This window comes from Hyla sarda, chromosome 1 (genome assembly GCF_029499605.1).
Source record: "Hyla sarda isolate aHylSar1 chromosome 1, aHylSar1.hap1, whole genome shotgun sequence".
NCBI classification, from domain to species: domain Eukaryota; kingdom Metazoa; phylum Chordata; class Amphibia; order Anura; family Hylidae; genus Hyla; species Hyla sarda.
In genome coordinates, this window is record NC_079189.1 from 217,674,335 (window position 1) to 217,696,253 (window position 21,919).

The 21,919-nt window shown below is 46.4% G+C and overlaps 1 protein-coding gene across 7 annotated transcripts in view; it reads right to left on the reverse strand.

Moving 5' to 3' along the window:
• The window catches only part of ARHGAP24 (Rho GTPase activating protein 24), a 939,121-nt gene that overhangs the window by 34,469 nt on the left and 882,733 nt on the right, over window positions 1-21,919 (reverse strand). The gene's annotated exons all lie outside the window — the stretch shown is intronic.

Consider the following 21,919-nt stretch of genomic DNA (forward strand, 5'->3'; position numbering starts at 1 on the left):
CTTCATTCCCCAACCCTGGATTGGTCCACTGGGGAGATCAAGAGTTGGGGGCCCTCTTGTTCCAAGGACTGTCTAAGACCGGTTCCCAGTAACCCTTGCCGTGACTCTGTGGTTCCCTCAGTAACCGGTCTCCCTAAGGCCTATATGGACTTCGCGGATGTTTTCTGCAAAAAACAAGCTGAGACTCTACCTCCTCACAGGCCTTATGATTGCCCTATCGACCTCCTCCCGGGTACTACTCCACCCCGGGGCAGAATTTATCCTCTCTCTGCCCCAGAGACTCTTGCCATGTCTGAGTATGTCCAGGAAAATTTAAAAAAGGGCTTTATCCGTAAATCCTCCTCTCCTGCCGGAGCTGGATTTTTCTTTGTGTCCAAAAAAGATGGCTCCCTACGTCCTTGCATTGACTACCGCGGTCTTAATAAAATCACGGTTAAGAACCGCTACCCCCTACCCCTCATCTCTGAACTCTTTGATCGCCTCCAAGGTGCCCACATCTTTACTAAATTGGACTTAAGAGGCGCCTATAACCTCATCCGCATCAGAGAGGGGGATGAGTGGAAAACGGCGTTTAACACCAGAGATGGACACTTTGAGTATCTGGTCATGCCCTTTGGCCTGTGCAACGCCCCTGCTGTCTTCCAAGACTTTGTCAATGAAATTTTTCGTGATCTGCTATACTCCTGTGTTGTTGTATATCTGGACGATATCCTGATTTTCTCTGCCAATCTAGAAGAACACCGCCAGCATGTCCGTATGGTTCTTCAGAGACTTCGTGACAATCAACTCTATGCCAAAATTGAGAAATGTCTGTTTGAATGCCAATCTCTTCCTTTTCTAGGATATTTGGTCTCTGGCCAGGGACTACAAATGGATCCAGACAAACTCTCTGCCGTCTTAGATTGGCCACGCCCCTCCGGACTCCGTGCTATCCAACGCTTTTTGGGGTTCGCCAATTATTACAGGCAATTTATTCCACATTTTTCTACCGTTGTGGCTCCTATCGTGGCTTTAACCAAAAAAAATGCCGATCCCAAGTCGTGGCCTCCTCAAGCGGAAGACGCCTTTAAACGACTCAAGTCTGCCTTTTCTTCGGCTCCCGTGCTCTCCAGACCTGACCCTTCCAAACCCTTCCTATTGGAGGTTGATGCCTCCTCAGTGGGAGCTGGAGCTGTTCTTTTACAAAAAAATTCTTCCGGGCATGCTGTCACTTGTGGGTTTTTTTCTAGGACCTTCTCTCCGGCGGAGAGGAACTACTCCATCGGGGATCGAGAGCTTCTAGCCATTAAATTAGCACTTGAGGAATGGAGGCATCTGCTGGAGGGATCAAGATTTCCAGTTATTATTTACACCGACCACAAGAACCTCTCCTACCTCCAGTCTGCCCAACGGCTGAATCCTCGCCAGGCCCGGTGGTCTCTGTTCTTTGCCCGATTTAATTTTGAGATTCACTTTCGTCCTGCCGATAAGAACATTAGGGCCGATGCTCTCTCTCGTTCCTCGGATGCCTCAGAAGTTGAACTCTCTCCGCAACACATCATTCCACCTGACTGCCTGATCTCCACTTCTCCAGCCTCCATCAGGCAAACTCCTCCAGGAAAGACCTTTGTTTCTCCACGCCAACGCCTCGGAATCCTCAAATGGGGTCACTCCTCCCATCTCGCTGGTCATGTGGGCATCAAGAAATCTGTGCAACTCATCTCCCGCTTCTATTGGTGGCCGACTCTGGAGACGGATGTTGTGGACTTTGTGCGAGCCTGCACTATCTGTGCCCGGGATAAGACTCCTCGCCAGAAGCCCGCTGGTTTTCTTCATCCCCTGCCTGTCCCCGAACAGCCTTGGTCTCTGATTGGTATGGATTTTATTACTGATTTACCCCCTTCCCGTGGCAACACTGTTATTTGGGTGGTCATTGATCGATTCTCCAAAATGGCACATTTCATCCCTCTTCCTGGTCTTCCTTCAGCGCCTCAGTTGGCTAAACAATTTTTTGTACACATTTTTCGTCTTCACGGATTGCCTACGCAGATCGTCTCGGATAGAGGCGTCCAATTCGTGTCTAAATTCTGGAGGGCTCTCTGTAAACAACTCAAGATTAAATTAAATTTTTCTTCTGCATATCATCCCCAGTCCAATGGACAAGTAGAAAGAATTAACCAAGTCTTGGGTGATTATTTGCGACATTTTGTTTCCTCCCGCCAGGATGACTGGGCAGATCTCCTTCCATGGGCCGAATTCTCGTATAACTTCAGAGTCTCTGAATCTTCCTCCAAATCCCCATTTTTCGTGGTGTACGGCCGTCACCCTCTTCCCCCCCTCCCTACCCCCTTGCCCTCTGGTCTGCCCGCTGTGGATGAAATTTCTCGTGACCTTTCCATTATATGGAGAGAGACCCAAAATTCTCTCCTACAGGCTTCATCACGCATGAAGAGGTTCGCGGATAAGAAAAGAAGAGCTCCTCCCGTTTTTTCCCCTGGAGACAAGGTATGGCTCTCCGCTAAATATGTCCGCTTCCGTGTCCCTAGCTACAAGTTGGGACCACGCTATCTTGGTCCTTTCAAAATTTTGTGTCAAATTAATCCTGTCTCTTACAAACTTCTTCTTCCTCCTTCTCTTCGTATCCCTAATGCCTTTCACGTCTCTCTTCTTAAACCACTCATCCTCAACCGTTTTTCTCCCAAATCTGTTCCTCCCACTACTGTTTCCGGCTCCTCGGACATCTTCTCTGTCAAAGAGATCTTAGCCTCTAAAAAGGTCAGAGGGAAAACTTTTTTTCTAGTGGACTGGGAGGGTTGTGGTCCTGAAGAGAGATCCTGGGAACCTGAGGACAACATCCTAGATAAAAGTCTGCTCCTCAGGTTCTCAGGCCCTAAAAAGAGGGGGAGACCCAAGGGGGGGGGTACTGTTACGCCGAGCGCTCCGGGTCCCCGCTCCTCCCCGGAGCGCTCGCTACACTCTCTCCGCTGCAGCGCTCCGGTCAGATCCACTGACCCGGGGCGCTGCGATTCTGCTTCCAGCCGGGATGCGATTCGCGATGCGGGTAGCGCCCGCTCGCGATGCGCACCCCGGCTCCCGTACCTGACTCGCTCTCCCTCGGTCCTGTCCCGGCGCGCGCGGCCCCGCTCCCTAGGGCGCGCGCGCGCCGGGTCTTTGCGATTTAAAGGGCCACTGCGCCGCTGATTGGCGCAGTGATTCCAATTAGTGTCTTCACCTGTGCACTTCCCTATATCACCTCACTTCCCCTGCACTTCCCTGCCGGATCTTGTTGCCATTGTGCCAGTGAAAGCGTTCCTTGTATGTTCCTAGCCTGTGTTCCAGACCTCCTGCCGTTGCCCCTGACTACGATCCTTGCTGCCTGCCCCGACCTTCTGCTACGTCCGACCTTGCTTCTGTCTACTCCCTTGTACCGCGCCTATCTTCAGCAGCCAGAGAGGTTGAGCCGTTGCTAGTGGATACGACCTGGTCACTACCGCCGCAGCAAGACCATCCCGCTTTGCGGCGGGCTCTGGTGAAAACCAGTAGTGACTTAGAACCGATCCACTAGCACGGTCCACGCCAATCCCTCTCTGGCACAGAGGATCCACTACCCGCCAGCCGGCATCGTGACACCCCTTCTTTTAACATATTCTTTAGTACATTTTTTTAAATCATATTTACTATATATATATTTTTTAAATGGATTTCTTATTTCACTTTTTTATCTATTTCTTGCCCAATATACAAGAACATATTCTTTAGTAACATTTTTTAATCATATATACTTTATATATATATATATATATATATATATATATATATATATATATATTGTCACGATTCGGCAGGCTGGAGGTGGATCCTCTGTGTCAGAGAGGGATTGGCGTGGACCGTGTCGGTGGACCGGTTCTAAGTAGCTACTGGTTTTCACCAGAGCCCGCCGCAAAGCGGGATGGTCTTGCAGCGGCGGTAGCAACCAGGTCGTATCCACCGGCAACGGCTCAACCTCTCTGACTGCTGAGATAGGCATGGTACAAGGGATAAGGCAAGAGCAAGGTCGGACGTAGCAGAAGGTCAGGGCAGGCAGCAAGGATCGTAGTCAGGGGCAACGGCAGGAGGTCTGGAACACAGGCTAGGAACACTCAAGGAAAGGCTTTCTCTGGCACAAGGGCAACAAGATCCGGCGAGGGAGTGCAGGGGAAGTGAGGTATAAGTAGGGAGTGCACAGGTGCAAGCTAATTAGGGAGATTGGACCAGGCACCATCATTGGTGCACTGGCCCTTTAAATTGCAGAGACACGGCGCGCGCGCGCCCTAAGGAGCGGGGCCGCGCGCACAGGGACAACACAGACGGGGAACGGGTCAGGTACGGGGACCGAGATGCGCATCGCGAGCGGGCGCGTCCCGCATCGCGAATCGCATCCCGGCTGGGAGCAATATCGCAGCGCACCCGGTCAGCAGGTCTGACCGGAGCGCTGCGAATTAAAGAACGCTGCGAGCGCTTCGGGGAGGAGCGGAGACCCGGAGCGCTCAGCGTAACATATATATATATATATATATATATATTTATTATTATTTTTTTATTATTATTATTATTATTATTATTTTTTTTTTACATTCATTTCTTATTTCACTCTTTTATCTATTTCTTGCCCAATATACAACAATTTATATTTTCCACCATTCCTATCTTCAATTCTCCAATTCTCTTTCTACTTTTGTTACAGTGTTGCTTCCATGTGAAAGTATGCATTTTTCATGCATCCCTCCATTTGTTAGCTAGTTCTTGATGTATTGTCTTTTGCGTCTTTGGAACTAATTTGTGTCCTCTAGGTACTAGAACATATGAACTGACTCCTCACCAATCTTCCTTGTCCGGCATCCCGTGGTCTCTGTTTTTCTCCCCCCCCCCCCCCCTCCTCCATCCTCCCCCATCCTAATTGTCCCATTGTTTTTAATATATTTTCTAATATATAATTTAGCATCATGTTTTGTTGATTTGTTTCCTGGGCTGTATATATGTATATTGAATATACATAGGTGTACATACCCTTGTGGAATGTGTCACATACACATTCGCCATATATGAATTCACTGTATTTTACATTAGCTATTATCACATTTTTCGTGGACAGATGAGTTCTCCTTGGGTGAAGTCCAGCGGATCTTCAAAGTGTTATGGCAGGGTCATGTCAAGGTATGCCTTCACCTGCTGGTTCAGATCCTGCTCCATGTCTACCTTGTCACGATTCGGCTTCCAGGTAGTGGATCCTCTGTGTCAGCGAGGGATTGGCGTGGACCGTGCTAGTGGACCGGTTCTAAGAGGCTACTGGTTTTCACCAGAGCCCGCCGCAAAGCGGGATGGTCTTGCTGCGGCAGTAGCAACCAGGTCGTATCCACTAGCAACGGCTCTACCTCGCTGACTGCTGAGAAGGCGTGGGACAGAAGGACTAGGCAGAGGCAAGGTCAGACGTAGCAGAAGGTCGGGGGCAGGCGGCAAGGTTCGTAGTCAGGATGGGTAGCAGAAGTTCAGGTACACAGGCTTTGGACACACTAAACGCTTTCACTGGCACAAGGCAACAAGATCCGGCAAGGGAGTGCATGGGAGGAGGTCAGATATAGTCAGGGACCAGGTGGAAGCCAATTAGGCTAATTGGGCCAGGCACCAATCATTGGTGCACTGGCCCTTTAAGTCTCAGAGAGCTGGCGCGCGCGCGCCCTAGAGAGCGGAGCCGCGCGCGCCAGCACATGACAGCAGGGGACCGGGACGGGTAAGTGACCTGGGATGCGATTCGCGAGCGGGCGCGTCCCGCTGTGCGAATCGCATCCCCAACGGCCATGACAGTGCAGCGCTCCCGGTCAGCGGGACTGAGCGGGGCGCTGCAGGGAGAAAGACGCCGTGAGCGCTCCGGGGAGGAGCGGGGACCCGGAGCACTAGGCGTAACAGTACCCCCCCCCTTAGGTCTCCCCTTCTCTTTGTCCGGTAACTGCCTCCCCTGGGATGAGGACACCGGGAAAGAATGGAGGGTTTCCTCAACGGCAGGCAGTACAGCAGGAGTGGGAATGGGGAGGGAGGGCAGAGGGCGAGGCCTGGCACGGGGCAGTGTGACACCAGGACGGGGGCCATGGTGAGGCACAGAGGCTTGCCTGACGGGACTGGGAGGGGGGGAGAGGCACTTCCTGTGGCAGGCAGAGTCCCAGTTCCCGATCTCCCCGGTGGTCCAATCAATGGTGGGGGAATGAAGCCGGAGCCAAGGCAGACCGAGGAGGACCTGAGAGGTACAGTTGGGGAGAATGAAGAACTCAATCCTCTCAAGGTGGGGTCCAATAGACATGAGGAGGGGCTCTGTGCGGTAACGCACGGTGCAGTCCAATCTGGCTCCGTTGACCGCGGAAATGTAGAGCGGCTTGACGAGACGGGTCACCGGGATGCTGAATTTATTAACAAACGACTCCAAAATAAAATTTCCAGAGGCACCAGAGTCCAAGCAGGCCACGGCTGAGAGGGAGGAGTTGGCTGTAGAAGAAATCCGCACGGGCACCGTGAGACGTGGAGAAGAAGACTTAGAACCAAAAGATGCAACACCCACGTGAGCTGGGTGCGTGCGTGCGTTTCCCAGGCGTGGAGGACGGATAGGGCAATCCACCAAGAAATGCTCAGTACTGGCACAGTACAGACAGAGATTTTCTTCTCTACGGCGATTCCTCTCTTCCTGGGTCAGGCGAGACCGATCCACTTGCATGGCCTCCTCGGCGGGAGGCCCAGGCGAAGACTGCAAAGGATGCTGTGGGAGAGGTGCCCAGAGATCTAAGTCTTTTTCCTGGCGGAGCTCTTGGTGTCGCTCAGAAAAACGCATGTCAATGCGGGTAGCCAAATGGATGAGTTCTTGGAGGTTGGCAGGAATCTCTCGTGCGGCCAGCACATCCTTGATGCGACTGGATAGGCCTTTTTTAAAGGTCGCGCAGAGAGCCTCATTATTCCAGGATAGTTCAGAAGCAAGAGTACGGAATTGTATGGCGTACTCGCCAACGGAAGAATTACCCTGGACCAGGTTCAGCAAGGCAGTCTCAGCAGAAGAGGCTCGGGCAGGTTCCTCGAAGACACTTCGGACTTCAGCGAAGAAGGACTGGACTGTGGCTGTGGCAGGATCATTGCGGTCCCAGAGCGGTGTGGCCCAAGACAAGGCCTTTCCTGAAAGAAGGCTTACTACGAACGCCACCTTAGACCGTTCTGTAGGAAACAAGTCTGACAACATCTCCATATGCAGGGAACACTGAGACAAAAATCCACGGCAGAGTTTAGAGTCCCCATCAAATTTGTCCGGCAGGGACAAGCGTAGGTTAGGAGCGGCCACTCGCTGCGGAGGAGGTGCAGGAGCTGGCGGAGGAGATGGTTGCTGCTGTAGCAGAGGCAGAAGTTGCTGTAACATGGCGGTCAACTGCGACAGCTGCTGTCCTTGTTGGGCAATCTGCTGCGATTGCTGAGCGACCACCGTGGGAAGATCAGCGAGACTTGGCAGCGGCACCTCAGCGGGATCCATGGCCGGATCTACTGTCACGATTCGGCTTCCAGGTAGTGGATCCTCTGTGTCAGCGAGGGATTGGCGTGGACCGTGCTAGTGGACCGGTTCTAAGAGGCTACTGGTTTTCACCAGAGCCCGCCGCAAAGCGGGATGGTCTTGCTGCGGCAGTAGCAACCAGGTCGTATCCACTAGCAACGGCTCTACCTCGCTGACTGCTGAGAAGGCGTGGGACAGAAGGACTAGGCAGAGGCAAGGTCAGACGTAGCAGAAGGTCGGGGGCAGGCGGCAAGGTTCGTAGTCAGGATGGGTAGCAGAAGTTCAGGTACACAGGCTTTGGACACACTAAACGCTTTCACTGGCACAAGGCAACAAGATCCGGCAAGGGAGTGCATGGGAGGAGGTCAGATATAGTCAGGGACCAGGTGGAAGCCAATTAGGCTAATTGGGCCAGGCACCAATCATTGGTGCACTGGCCCTTTAAGTCTCAGAGAGCTGGCGCGCGCGCGCCCTAGAGAGCGGAGCCGCGCGCGCCAGCACATGACAGCAGGGGACCGGGACGGGTAAGTGACCTGGGATGCGATTCGCGAGCGGGCACGTCCCGCTGTGCGAATCGCATCCCCAACGGCCATGACAGTGCAGCGCTCCCGGTCAGCGGGACTGAGCGGGGCGCTGCAGGGAGAAAGACGCCGTGAGCGCTCCGGGGAGGAGCGGGGACCCGGAGCACTAGGCGTAACATACCTGCTGATGATGATTTGATTTACTATGCGGGTGAAGAAAGGTACTCATCAGCGTCTGTAGACTCAGGCTGCTGCTAATGGAGCTGGTACTGCTCCTGTCACCCCACCCCTCTCCAGTAGCCATGGCAGTGGAAGGTGAGCGCAGAGGGCCCCCTGAGTCAGACCTGCGAGAGGATGGAGGATGGCACAGATAGGCATCGGCCAACTGACTAGGTAGGATGTCTCTGTAGTAGGTCAGTTTGTCCTCCCTCTCAGTGGGTGTAAATAAGGCCCCCATTTTGTCCAGGTAGTGAGGGTCCAATAAGGTGGAGAGCCAGAAGTCATCCCGCTGCTAAAAGGTGAGAATTCGGCGGTCACTACGCAAGCAATTGAGCATGCATCATGCCATTTGTGCAAGTGACTCGGAGGGACTCCCTGCTTCCATCTCCACTGCATACTGCCATGGTGTGTCTGGGTTCTCTATCTCGCCTTCCTCATAACCCTCTGGTTCCTCTGGCTACTCCTGCTAACGAGAAAAACTGCCCATTTCCTGAAACCTAAACTGTGCTCCACTGTGCCCCTCCTCCTCCAGTTCAGCCCCCACAGGGCTCATGTGGCCGTGAGATGTAGGCGCCACATCTCCAGTGCCCTGACCAGCCATCGTTTCCAACACGTGTTGTAGGAAATGAAGCAATGGAATGATGTTGTTCATCCTGTAATCCTGGCGACTGTCTAATAATGTAGCTTCCTCAAAGGGCCTGAGCAAATGGCAGGTATCAGCTGTCACTGGTTGATATTTAAGTTACACAGGGGAGTCCCCCTATCTGCTTGGATCAGCAAGAAATCAGTGATGGCTTTTCTCTGTTTGTATAGTCGGTCTAACATATGGAGGGTGGAATTCCAACGTGTGAAAATGTTGGGGGATGCTAAGTTTGGGGGACTATGTTGGGGGATGCTGTTCTGATGCTACAGCTCAAGGAGGGTGTGCTTTGCGGTGTACGAGTGGCTGAAGTGCATGCAAAGTTCCCTTCCCAGGATGTCTTGCAGATGGGGGGACAACCAGATTGAACACGTGTGCCATGCAGGAAGCATGGCTCAGTCTTCCTTGTCGCAGCGCAGACAAGATGTTCTTCCCGTTGTCGGTCGCAAGGTTTCCCATTTCTGATTTTAGTGGAGTAAGCCATGATTCCATTTCTTGATGAATTATTTCTAGCAGTTCCTCCCCTGTATGACTTTGTTCGCCAAGGCAAACCATGTGAAGAACAACGTGACACTGCCATGCCCTGCACACATGGTATGCTGGAGGGGCACTGAGACTTGTCTGTGTAGTGAAGACTGAGGAGACGGTGGAGGTTGAGGAGGCGGAGTCGCACACTGTCACAGGACCAACGGCTTGAGAGCGTGGAGGCGGAAGCGGCGTGACCTGTCCAAGTTGCTGTTGTGGCTGTACATTCACCCAGTGGGCCGTAAAGGACATGTATTGTCCCTGACCATAGTTACAGCTCCACACGTCTGCGCTGCCGTGACTGGCCAACCTTCTGTTCCACAAAATTGTGCAGGTCTGGTACTGCCTTTTTGGCAAAGAAATGATGGCTTGGGACTCTCCTCCTTGGCTCGACATAAGCCATCAGTTCTCTGAAAGGTCACAAGTCCACCACTTGAAAAAGGAGGAACTGCAGCACCAGCAATTTGGTCAGGAGCACATTCAGCTTCTGCGCCGCTGGATGAGTGGGCGCATACTGTTGTTGCTGGCGGAATGACTGACTCGAAGTAGGAGGGGTCGGGGACAGGGACTGCTCCCGGGCCATGCCAACTGAAGGTTGTGTCTGAGGAAACCCAGACTGTTGACTAGGGGTGTCAGACGTCACTTGTGATGAAGTGGATGACCGAGTCAACCAATCGATGACAGCAGATGGGTTGCTGGTCGAGACACGACCGCGAGCTGATACCGGGAGCTCAGGCCTCTCGCTGCGACTCCTGCTTCCACTCGTCCCTAGTCTGCTGAGATCTCTGCCTGCGCCTGATGAATTTAGGCCTCTGCCACTCCTCTGTGCATGTCTTGGCACATCTTAGTGCGTATATGAGGGGAGTACAATGTGCTCCACTACGCTTAAAACAGTATTTGTCTACAACACCAGCAGGTGTGTACTTTTGGCTGGCTTTTCACAGTAACTAGGCCCATTTGACTTTAACAGGAACAAAATGGTACACCACTTAGATGTACGTATGTAGTATGCACAAGGGAGTACAATGCACTCCACTATGCTTAAAACAGTACAGTGGGGATCAAAAGGTTGGGCACCCCAGGTAAAAAAAAATTTATTAATGTGCATAAAGAAGCCAAGGAAAGATGGAAAAATCTCCAAAAGGCATCAAATTACAGATTAGACATTCTTATAATATGTCAACAAAAGTTAGATTTTATTTCCATCATTTACACTTTCAAAATAACAGAAAACAAAAAAATGGCATCTGCAAAAGTTTGGGCACCCTGCAGAGTTAATATCTCGTACTGCCCCCTTTGGCAAGTATCACAGCTTGCAAACGCTTTTTGAAGCCAGCCAAGAGTCTTTCAATTCTTGTTTGAGGTATCTTTGCCCATTCTTCCTTACAAAAGTCTTCCAGTTCTTTGAGATTTCTGGGCTGTTTGTCACACACTGCTCTTTTAAGGTCTATCCATAGATTTTCAATTATGTTGAGGTCAGGAGATTGTGAAGGCCATGGCAAAAGCTTCAGTTTACGCCTCTTGATGTAATCCCCTGTGGATTTTGAGGTGTGTTTAGGATCATTATCCATTTGTAGAAGCCATCCTCTCTTTAGCTTCAGTTTTTTCACAGATGGCATCAAGTTAGCAACCAAAATTTGCTGAAATTTTATTGAATCCATTTTTCCTTCTACTCGTGAGATGTTCCCTGTGCCACTGGCTGCAATACAACCCCAAGGCATGATTGATCCACCCCCATGCTTAATAGTTGGACAGAGGTTCTTTTCATTAAATTCTGTTCCCATTCTTCTCCAAACGTGCCTTTGCTCATTCCGGCCAAAAAGTTAAATTTTAACCTCATCGGTCCACAGAACTTGTTTCCAAAATACATCAGGCTTGTCTATATGTTCATTTGCAAAGTTCAAACGCTGATTTTTGTGGTGAGGACGTAGAAGAGGTTTTCTTCTGATGACTCTTCCATGAAGACCATATTTGTACAAGTATCTCTTTATAGTGGAATAGTGTACCACAACTCCAGTGTCTGCCAGATCTTTCTGGAGGGATTGTGCAGTCAAACGTGGGTTTTGAATTGTTTTTCTCACAATTCTGCGAACTGTTCTGTCTGATATTTTCCTTGGTCTTCCAGATCTTGCTTTAACTTCCACTGTTCCTGATGACTGCCATTTCTTAACCCCTTAAGGACCAAGGACGTACCGGTACGTCCTTGGTCCTGCTCTCCTGATATAACGTGGGGTTACACAGTAACCCCGCATCATATCACGGCGGGCCCGGCGTCATAGTGAAGCCGGGACCCGCCTCTAATAGCGTGCAGCGCCGATCGTGGCACCGCGCGCTATTAACCCTTTAGCCGCGTGCTCAGAGCTGAGCCGCGCGGCTAAAACCGAAAGCGAAAGTTGCCGGCTAGCTCAGTGGGCTGTTCGGGATAGCCACGGTTAAATCGCGGCATCCCGAACAGCTTACAGGACAGTGGAGGGCTCCTACCTGCCTCCTCGCTGTCCGATCACCGAATGACTGCTCAGTGCCTGAGATCCAGGCATGAGCAGTCATGTGGCAGAATCGTCGATCACTGGTTTCCTATGAGAAACCAGTGATCAATGATGAAGATCAGTGTGCGCAGTGTTATAGGTCCCTATGGGACCTATAACGCTGCAAAAAAAAAGTGAAAAAAAAAAGTTAATAAAGATCATTTAACTCCTCCCCTATTAAAAGTTTGAATCACCCCCCTTTTCCAATAAAAAAAAAACACAGTGTAAATAAAAATAAAAATAAACATATATGGTATCACCGCGTGCGGAAATGTCCGAATTATAAAAAAATATCATTAATTAAACCGCTCGGTCAATGGCGTGCGCGCAAAAAAATTCCAAAGTCCAAAATAGTGCATTTTTGGTCACTTTTTATATCATTTAAAAATGAATAAAAAGCGATCAATAAGTCCTATCAATGCAAAAACTTCAGATCACGGCGCAAAAAATTAGCCCTCATACCGCCCCATACACGGAAAAATAAAAAAGTTATAGGGGTCAGAAGATGACAATTTTAAACGTATTAATTTTCCTGCATGTAGTTATGATTTTTTCCAGAAGTCCGACAAAATTAAACCTATATAAGTAGGGTATCATTTTAATCAAATGGACCTACAGAGTAAAGGTAAGGTGTCATTTTTACCAAAAAATTTACTATGTAGAAACGGAAGCCCCCAAAAGTTACAAAACAGCATTTTTTTTATTTTGTCGCACAATGATTTTTTTTCCGTTTCACCGTAGATTTTTGGGCAAAATTACTGACGTCATTACAAAGTAGAATTGGTGGCACAAAAAATAAGCCATCATATGGATTTTTAGGTGCAAAATTGAAAGAGTTATGATTTTTTAAAGGCAAGGAGCAAAAAACGAAAGTGCAAAAACGGAAAAAACCCAGTCCTTAAGGGGTTAATTACATTCAGAATAGAGGATATTGACATCTGAAAACATTTTGCTATCTTCTTATAGCCTTCTCCAGCTATGTGAGCGTCATTTATTTTCAGTTTCAGATTTCTAGACAACTGCTTAGAAGAACCCATGGTGCTGATTGTTGGGGCAAGGTCAGATGAGTCTGGGCATTTAATAAAACCTTTGAGATTGACATCACCTGGTCTTCCCAGATGATGATTGAGAACAATCCATGACACTGGCAGGTCTCAGCTTTGCAAAGGTGACAGTGCATGCTATAAATTCTGCAGGGTGCCCAAACTTTTGCAGATGCCATTTTTTTGTTTTCTGTTATTTTGAAAGTTAAATGATGGAAATAAAATCTAACTTTTGCTGACATATTATAAGAATGTCTAATCTGTTATTTGATGCCTTTTGGCGATTTTTCCATCTTTCCTTGGCTTCTTTATGCACATTAATACAAATTTTTACCTGGGGTGCCCAAACTTTTGATCCCCACTGTATTTGTTTACAACACCAGCAGGTTTGTACTTTTGCCTGGCCTTTCACAGTATCTGGGCCCTTAAGGCTCTAACAGGAGCAAAATAGTACACCACCTATGTAGGCACAGGTTACACTTAATAGAGGACAATACGCTCCGCTACTCAATCAGTATTAGGCACTAATAGCAGATGATTATGGCTTTTAGTGCTCTGCTCACCCTAACTGGCTGGCTACTATTAGCTCTTCAGTTGTTGTACACACCAGTGCTGCAGCACACAGTTGCTGTGTACTACACCCAAAATTGCACTTAAAGGGGTACTCCGGTGCTTAGACATCTTATCCTCTATCCAATGGATAGGGGATAAGATGCCTGATCGCGGGATTCCCGCTGCTGGGCACGCTGCACCCCATTTGTAATCAGTCCCCAGAGCGTGTTCACTCCGGGTCTGATTACCGGCGACCACATGGCCGGCGGCATGTGACGTCATGCCTCCGCCCCCGTGTGACGTCACACTCCACCCCTCAATGCAAGCCTACTGGAGGGGGCGTGACAGCTATCACGCCCCCTCCCATAGGTGGGCATTTTACATACATATAGACTTCTGCATTTCTTATAAAGAGACAGCTACACAGTGCACTGAATGGTATAAAATGATGCTGTTTACATAAGATGTAGAGCTGTATAGTATTGATACATTAATCTATACCATGATCACTTTACACTGTCTTTATGACTGCAGCTGCGAACAGTCCTAGTGGAGTCAATCTCTGCAGCCGCATAACTGAACTGCTTTGTATTCCTTTACTGAACATCGTGAATTGTGCTGGTATACTACAGAGAGATGGCATTAGATATTTCCTGGAGGAAAATAGGAACGCCACTGTATAAATGTCTAAAGATGTGCCATGATATGAGACTGGTCATGTGGCTAAATAACTAGATGATAGAAGAGGTGGATATTGCTCGGTCACAGTTCTATATTCTATAAGCGTTGAGTTTTTCTGGCTTTGAAAAATAACAAGTAAATAGATAAGGATTTAACAGTAAAGAAGCATTGGTGCATATCCAGACACAGCAGACTTCATTTTCATAGGAATGATAAATAGGCATAGAGTTTGGAAGAAAATTATGCAAGATTTTTGTTTTACTAAATTACCATATATGTCAATTTTTTTTAATATTTACTGTTGAAAGTAACATCTTTATACTGTCACCATCATCTACAAACACACCACATAGAGGAGCACGCAAATATCCCACAGATCAAACTGCAAATGAGTTTTCCCCAGGGAGAGAAAAGGAGGTAGGAAAGAATAAAGCTGGATTTCTAGTGTCATGTACTGGAGGTACAGTAGCTTCAGTATAAGTCAATGCTTACCCCATAAAAAGCCATAAAATTAACTCCAGAGCAGGAAAACAGGAATAATAATCCTATGGCTAGATAGGGCTTCAGCATATCTTTTTTTTTTCCCGCAGCATCGAGAAAAAAAAAATGTTTTATATTATATTCTATATATATATATATATATATATATATATATATATATATATATATTAACCTATTATATTCAAATGTAGCTCCAAAGCCCAGGAAATATTCCCAGCATGGCAAGAGCCCAGGTAAGTCCGGCCCATGTCCTCTTTATTACCACCATTTGACCCGCTTGTATTCCCCTACAATGTTTGACTTATATTGAATCACAGCAGCGAGGTCACTGCAGTCAGCTTTTTACTCTTTTATCCCACTAGTAAACCTGCAACACTTTTCTCCTCTCCACAGATATTTACCAGCTAGACAACTGGTCCTCCTGGATGATATCAGCCCTGGCAGTCTATTTAAAGAGCACTCAAGCATTTCCACTTTGTCTGCAGATTAGATACGTATTCCATTATAATTTTTTTTATGTATTGAAAAGGGACAGCAGAGCTCCTCATAGCTGAGACACTTTTCAGGTTTCCAATCATCTGACATAGTTGTGTAGCAAAAACACAACAACTTATAAAACTCTCAGTAAACAATGCAGCCACCAGGTTCCACTAGGATCTCTGGTCCACCGAAATAACAAAACACCAAACAGGAATTGAAGAAAAAGCGCCGTTATTTCAGGAAAGTAGTTGGCGATGCTATAATCTTCACACCAACATACGTGTATTTAGGTTAATAAAACTTAAAAAGCCATACACATGACGCGTTTCAGGGCATAAAACGCCCCTTCCTCAGATGTGCAAATGGCATAAAAACATAAAGCAAAATTACATCTTACATATAAATCTTTCTAGAAGAATGAACTTGTATAGATGACCTTTATCTGACTTACTATTCTTACTAAAGTTATAAACCAAGAGTTGTCTAGCGTCATGTCACAATGTTGCTCGATATAATTGGTCATATCTTACACATGCAGAGAGAACAACCCATCTAGTAACTTCATTGACAACTATTCATTTCAAGCCACATCTTGACTTGTCAGTATTAGTACTTGTGAATTAGATCAACCTTATGTCGCTGGAAAAAAATAAATGCATCCTGAGCTAATAATACATCTGGACCCAAAGTAATTGGCAAGGTAAACAATGCCTGGCAATACAATCTTATTTTTCTCAGGGTTGGTTATAAACAAGTGAGTTAGTCATAGTAGAAAGAGCCAATGTTTTTTTCAGCAAATAAAAGGACAGCGTCTGTTTCGTTTGTGTATAACATCTCAATATGATGACAACAGCAGAAGTCAAGATCTGCCTTTTAATGACTAGACATAATGGAGAGGAGGACCATCTGTCTGTGTCAACATTTTCATTTCCACACTAATTAAATAGTGGGATGGGAGCAGCTTTCCGAATTCTCATTCATTGTGGAACGTGTCTTTATTACTGGTGATGGCTGTAGGGGCACATACATAATGAAGGTAACAGGTTTACACAGTAACAGAGAATCAATGTCACAAATGTCACTTCTCCATAAAGCAGAAATTACAGGCTGCTGCCAATAAGAGAGAAGCCTTGTATACTGTGTATTATGTACTGGTATGCCCATAGAATCAAGCTGCTTTCATGAACTAAGAATTGGAATGCTTAATATGCACAATACCATTGTATACTCGTGTAAGGAGTCATGTTAAAACAAGCATATACATCTAATATTAGTGGTCCCTTAGTGACACTAGCTGGTCAAACAGCTCCAGAAGTTGGTCTTCTGGGGTATAAATTGGTCAAATGGAGCAATGCCTTTATACCATTTGTGTTAAAGGGGTATTGCAGGAATTATGTATTTCACTATGCTACAGAGCAGAGGCGGCTCTAGACTTTGTGAGGCCTTAGGCAAAACTCGAACATGAGGCCCCACATCATTTTCTGCAGACGTCATATTATGATTCGATCTGCTATAAAATGGCTGCTCTGTCGCCGGAGCACCAATATTAAGTGGTGACAGGAACAATATAAGATTAAGGTGTGACTAGTGTCCGTAGGCCCCATGGCAAATTTTGTTCTGTACACCAAATTTGTCATAGACCCCGACACAAACCATGTAAGTGAATACAGTTACACCTAGAGACTCACAGGTGATATATTCTCTGATCAAACTCGTTCACTTTCCCTTGTCTTCTCTATCTGGTTTAGACCATCATGATTATTTCTCCCATCCAAGACTTCTAACTGCAGAATCTGCCAGACAAACTATTTAGGTACCTTCCTATAGCACTATTTCCACCTCTTAACAAACTCCCCATGTGTATTGCCCCCACATACTGTGACTGTTTATCATCCCACATACTTTGATATCACTCTGTATTATCCCACATACTGTGACATCACTGTGTATTATCCCTGTACTGTGACATCACTGTGTATTATCCCTGTACTGTGACATCACTCTGTATTATCCCTGTACAGTGACATCATTGTGTGTATTATCACTCTACTGTGACATCACTGTGTATTATCACTGTACTGTGACTTCACTGTGTATTATCCCTGTACTATGACATCATTGTGTATTATCCCACATACTGTGACATCACTCTGTATTATCCCTGTACTGTGACATCACTCTGTATTATCCCTGTACTGTGACATCACTCTGTATTATCCCTGTACTGTGACATCACTGTGTATTATCCCTGTACTATGACATCATTGTGTATTATCCCACATACTGTGACATCACTCTGTATTATCCCTGTACTGTGACATCACTGTGTATTATCCCTGTACTGTGACATCACTGTGTATTATCCCTGTACTATGACATCATTGTGTATTATCCCACATACTGTGACATCACTCTGTATTATCCCTGTACTGTGACATCACTGTGTATTATCCCTGTACTGTGACATCACTATGTATTATCCCTGTACTATGACATCATTGTGTATTATCGCACATACTGTGACATCACTCTGTATTATCCCTGTACTGTGACATCACTATGTATTATCCCTGTACTGTGACATCACTCTGTATTATCTCTGTACTGTGACATCACTCTGTATTATCTCTGTACTGTGACATCACTGTGTATTATCCCTGTACTGTGACATCACTCTGTATTATCCCTGTACTGTGACATCACTCTGTATTATCCCTGTTCTGTGACATCACTGTGTAATATCCCTGTACTGTGACATCACTGTGTATTATCCCTGTTCTGTGACATCACTCTGTATTATCCCTGTACTGTGACATCACTGTGTATTATCCCTGTACTGTGACATAACTCTGTATTATCCCACATACTGTGACATCACTCTGTATTATCCCTGTACTGTGACATCACTGTGTATTATCCCTGTTCTGTGACATCACTGTGTATTATCCTGTACGTTGACATCACTCAGTATTATCCCTGTACTGTGATATCATTGTGTGTATTATCACTCTACTGTGACATCACTGTGCATATTTTTTCTGTACTGAGACATGACTTTGTATTATCCCTGTACTGTGACATCACTGTGTATTATCCCTGTACTGTGACATAACTGTGTGTATTATCCCTGTACTGTGACATCACTGTGTATTATCCCTGTACTGTGACATCACTGTGTATTATCCCTGTACTGTGACATCACTGTGTATTATCCCTGTACAGTGACATCACTGTGTGTATTATCCCTGTACTGTGACATCAGTGTGTATTATCCCTGTACAGTGACATCACTGTGTGTATTATCCCTGTACAGTGACATCACTGTGTGTATTATCCCTGTACAGTGACATCACTGTGTGTATTATCCCTATACTATGACATCACTGTGTGTATGATCCCTGTACTGTGACATCACTGTGTATTATTCCTGTACAGTGACATCACTGTGTGTATTATCCCTGTACTGTGACATCAGTGTGTATTATCCCTGTACAGTGACATCACTGTGTGTATTATTCCTGTACAGTGACATCACTGTGTGTATGATCCCTGTACTGTGACATCACTGTGTGTATGATCCCTGTACAGTGACATCACTGTGTGTATTATCCCTGTACAGTGACATCACTGTGTGTATTATCCCTGTACTGTGACATCACTGTGTGTATTATCCCTGCACTGTGACATCACTGTGTGTATTATCCCTGTACAGTGACATCACGGTGTATTATTGCTGTACAGTGACATCACTGTGTGTATTATCCCTGAACTGTGAAATCACTGTGTGTATTATCCCTGTACAGTGACATCGCTGTGTGTATTATCCCTGTACTGTGACATCACTGTGTGTATTATTCCTGTACTGTGACATCACTGTGTGTATTATCCCTGTACTGTGACATCACTGTGTGTAATATCCCTGTACAGTGACATCGCTGTGTGTATTATCCCTGTACAGTGACATCACTGTGTGTATTATCCCTGTACTGTGACATCACTGTGTTTATTATCCCTGTACTGTGACATCACTGTGTGTATTACCCCTGTACTGTGAAAATGAAATGTCCCAATCAGCTGAGAGGATGGCGGGAGAGCTCTTACCTGCCTCCTCGCTGTCTGATCGGTCCTCTGCTGCTTCAGCAGGCTGGAGCAGCAGGGCACCGATACCATGCTTTGGCATAGCATTGCACAGTATATGCAATTAAAAGTCCCCCCGCCCCAAATAATAAAGTGTTAACTTTTTTAAAATAAAAATAAGTGAATTAACCCCTTCCTAATAAAAGTTTAAATCCCCCCCTGACAAATTTCCCCATTTTTTGAAATACAATGATGTAATAAAAAAAAAAAAATGATCTCATGTGGTACCTATAGTCCGAGAGTAAATGTCCGAACTATTAAAATATATGGTTAGCTAAACTGTGCGGTCGATGGCGTACACGTAAAAAGGTACCACATTCAAAGAATGTGCATATTTGATCACTTCATATACAATAAAAAAATTATAAAAAGCGATCAAAAAAGTTAAATCAAAACAAAAATGGTACCGATAAAAACTACAGACCATGGCGCAAAAAATGAGCCCTCATACCGCCCCGTATATGGGAAAATAAAAGTTATAGGGGTCCGAAGAGGGGATTTTTAAACATACTAATTTTGCTGCATGTAGTTATAATTTAGTAAAGTAGTAAAATAAAATAAAACCTACATAAATTGGGTATCCTTGCAACTGTATGGACCTACAGGATAAAGATATGGGGGGAGACTTATCAAAACCTGTCCAGACAAAAAGTTGCTGAGTTGCCCATAGCAACCAATCAGATTGCTTCTTTCATTTTGCAGAGGCCTTTTCAAAAATGAAAGAAGCGATCTGATTGGTTGCTATGGGCAACATTTCCTCTGCACAGGTTTTGATAAATCTCCCCCATTTGTGTCATTTTTACCGAAAAGTGCACTGCGTAGAAATGGAAGCCCCCAAAAATTAAAATTTTTTTAAAATTTCTCCCACGAATAAGTTTTGTTTCACCACAGATTATGTCATAAAATAAGTTATGTCATTACAAAGTACAATTGGTGACACAAAAAACAACAACAAGCCTCATAATGGTCTTTAGGTGCAAAATTTAAAGTGTTATGATTTTTAAAAAGGGAAGAGGAAGAGATGAAAATGCAAAAACAAAAATTGGCCTGGTCCTCAAGGCCAAAATGAGCTGAGTCCTTAAGGGGTTAACCATGTACTGTGATGTCACTGTCTATTAACCCTGCATTGTGATGTAAAAGTGTGTATTAACTCTGTATAGGGATGTCACTCTGCATATTAACCCTGTACTGTGACAGTACAGGGTTAACATGTACAGTAACATCACAGTACATGGTTAATTTGCAGAGTAATGTCACAGTACAGAGGTTTTTTTTTTTTTTTACAGTATAGCATACCAAGATGAGGATGATGATAATAGATCATGGGTGGACCCAGACAGCTAGGGTACATCAGCATTATTATCATGTAATGTTTTTACAGCCGGCCAGTATGATCACTGACTGGCCGCTGCTGCATGGTGGTGCCTGCACTGCTGTATGGACTGTGGCCGGTGGATGCACCTGAAGGAAGCAGACAGATGCGGACATGGTGAGGCTGAGAGCCGCCACTTCTTCTTTCTTTCCTGCACTCCAAAGGCAAGGCAGGGACAAAGGTGACGCGCCTGCGTAGGCATGCTCCAGGCCCCAGCTTAAAGTAGCAGAGGGGCTCAGATGTGGTCGTGGCTCTCCCATTAGGCTGGCCACCGCCTTGGTCTGATCTGGTCTTACTTATGGTGGTCGGGGCCAGTGTGAGGCCTTAGGTGGTGCGACAGAGGCTGTAGAGTTAATGTAGTCTGTACCTGTGTTTCATGGTGGTCTCGCAATTCTTCTGTGATTTTTGCCCCAAGGTTTATTTTCAACAGCATACAAAATGTCATCTCAAGTTTTCCCAGGCTGCAGCGCAGCCCGAGGCATTACATCACTAGTCAGGTGTTCTGAGGGAGCCTGTCTTTGCTTCAAAGGGTGGAGCGACCGCTGGGTGGGAAGGGGATCATTCTGCAGTGAATTGTAGTTGGGCAACAGCTGGAGGCACCCTGTTTCTGTGTGGAGGGAGGGAACTCCAACAGAAAGAAAAAAAAAATTCACAAAAAGATAGCCACAGTGTTATGTTAATCTCATAACATAGCTATTTGGCCCCAAGACAAGCACGGATCCTTCCTACACATGTCTATTACTGTCTGGCAGATAAGTACTAAAATCCCCTCATGGTGGATAACACCTTTAAAGGGGTACTCAGACGCTAAGACATCTTATCCCCTATCCAAAGGGGACCCCCGTGATCTTGCACGGAGCACCCCGTTCTAATCAGTCCCCGGAGCATGTTCGCTCCAGGTCTGATTACTGGCGATCACGGGGGCCGGAGCATTGTGACATCGCGTCCCCGCCCCCGTGTGCTCCGGGGACTGATTAGAACGGGGTGCTGCGTGCAAGATCATGGGGGTCCCCAGCGGCGGGCCCACCGCGATCAGGCATCTTATCCGCTATCCTTTGGATGGGGGATAAGATGTCTTAGCGCCTGAGTACCCCTTTAAGTCAGTACAGCCAGTCTTAAATATAGCAATCAGTCATAGATATCTCTTGTTGAATAGTTATTCTGATAATTCTAATTTAATTAAAGGCAT